The sequence below is a fragment of the Opisthocomus hoazin genome, chromosome 1 (genome assembly GCF_030867145.1).
Source record: "Opisthocomus hoazin isolate bOpiHoa1 chromosome 1, bOpiHoa1.hap1, whole genome shotgun sequence".
In the NCBI taxonomy this organism is placed as follows: Eukaryota; Metazoa; Chordata; class Aves; order Opisthocomiformes; family Opisthocomidae; genus Opisthocomus; species Opisthocomus hoazin.
The window spans coordinates 72,416,271-72,418,774 of NC_134414.1; positions in this window are offsets into that span (position 1 = coordinate 72,416,271).

The window sequence follows — 2,504 nt, forward strand, 5'->3', positions numbered from 1 at the left end:
AAAAAAGAAAGAAGGTTCTCAATGTAGATAAAAATACAGAAACTTCCACCAAGTGAGAAAGTTTCAATATGACTGTGGAGCCCTCCCCTTCCTCTCAAGATTTAAGATATTAGAGTACGAATTGGTAAAGCAGTTTAACTGACTCTCTAAACCTTCACAACTCTTTTAAGTACTACCAGCAAAGCACTAGATATATCAACACCACTTAACCATGAGAGGAGTTGTGTTTGCTACTAGCTTTGAATTTGAAAGAGAAACTTATATATTATTTGAAACTACTTAAAATTCAATTTTCCCCCTGTTCACAGCTAAAATAATTTTTAAGCTCCAATCACCAGTTCACAAAGATCTTGGTGTTCACAGCATCGTGCATCAGCCCCACACTATTTGCCCACACACCTACATCAATCCCAGTGAAGAAGCAAAACTTTGTAGTCTATCCACAAGGACACTCTGTTTGAATGACCAGCTGCTTCACGAGTGATGAGGTCAGAGCAGCTTCCTGTGGCAGAAATGGGATTGGAGCCCACCTGAGCAGAGCCCACTGGAGCAGCACTAACATAGGCTCCCAGCGTAGCTCAAGCAGCCATTTCTCAAAGCTCCCAGAAACAGCTCATTCAGACAAGCCAACTTTTCAGAAGAACACAAGAAAGCAGCACATAACACACAGACATTACAGAGCCACCTGAAGTGATGCACTCTGCCTTGACAATCTAAGAACTATATAGATGCTAACAAAGTAATCACATACTCTATGTGCGTTTCCATGCCTCAGTTTCCTCACCTTCACAGAGGGTTCCTCGGGCCCTTCCAAGGTCCTGCAGATCACAAGTCCCCCCTATGCTTCAGACCAGCTCCCTGTGACTACGGCTGCTCGTAACCATCACCCATCCCCAACAAGAGCATTTCTGCTCTTCCAACCCCCACACTTCCTGTGCACCTTTTTTTTCTTCCCCAGCCAAGACTTTCATCTTAGAGGTTAGAACCAACTCCTAATTTTTTTTTTTCTGCATTTGATAATGTTTCAAACTCGGTCCTCTGCTGAGACTTAAGTCCATCTTGTTCTTCTCTGAGTTGCTGCAGTTTGCCGCCCTGATATCTCACGCTGAATAAGAAGCCACTGAGCTCTGGTGAGTTACCATTACACCTAGTCTAAGGGGAAATGTGCCACTTCTGAGCAAATTTGGCCTCCATCACTCAGCAGTGTCTAAATAGTATAAAAATCTCACTCAAACATCTTTTATTCAACATGGAAAGATCCACAAACTGACAAATACATATGGTGTTAACTGTAATGATTTCAAAGACATTTTAAACCAACAAATGCAATGAGTAGAATGGTGGCACCCATGACAAGCAACAGAGCTGAAGGTACAGAATCTTGATTGTGTCCTCTCTTCTGCCACAGGCAGCCATAGGAGCTACTTAGACACCTGAAGGTGCCTTCAGGAAAGATGAACATGATGACAACACTCATTAGATAGGATCAGTTGATCTAAAAAAAACAGTAACGAAAGGATTTGTCCCTTCATTACACAACCTGATAGAAAGATGAACAAGAATTTTGCTTTTCTCAAGATCTCCATTGTCAAAACATGAAAAAGTAGGAGACCTACAAACACAGTTGAGTACACAGAGCAAAATAAATCTATGTTTCACTGCATGGATAAAATGGGTATCTGCCATCTGCAGCACACACTCAACAACCCCAGGGAAGAAACGGTCCCAAAGGGTGACACAGCGTGAGGTGAAAAGCCAACCTAATTAATGACAGGTGGAGACCACTGAAGTCAAACAGTTTTACATCAAAGTGCGGCTACTGCAAATAGATCGAGAGAGGGCACGTGGATCCTACTCCTCTCGCATTGATACCGTTTGCTTGTGGCCAGCAGCCATCGCTGTGTCCCTCCACACGCCGTAGCTCTGATGCAGGGTTTCCCTCTCCGTCGAAGCACCCATGGATGGTTGCTCTGCTTTGTACCAGGCAGACGCGCTCCAAGACGTATCGGCCAGCACCTGAACTATTTCAAATCAGGCTTTTTCATTAATTCATTCCCATTAACCGTTTTTCAGCAGTAAACGCCGACATTTTTCAGCAGTGTCCCAGCGGATAACGATTCCCTAATCTGTGCGGTACCAAAAATGCCTGGGCGATGAAGGACTTAGGGGAAAGCTCCCCACGAGATGCCTGACGCCTCCGCTAAGTATTTCCACCTCAAGGCCGCAGAAGCCAAAGAGGGGTGGCGGGGCAACGGGTCTCTCTCTATAGGGGCCCTCACAGAGGCAAACCTCCACCTCCAAACGGCGGGGAAAAGCCTCAGAATAAATTTACTGTGGGGTAGGGGCGGACGGCGGAGAGAAATGTGAAATTTTGTCTCCCCGACCCGGCGGCCGCAGCGCTCCCGGAACGATGCGCTCGGGTAGCTGTTTCCGGGCGAGAGGCAGGGAGGTGGGGAAGAGAGGCAGGCGAAGGCGGGGGGCGGGTTTGAGCGCGGCACCGCCGG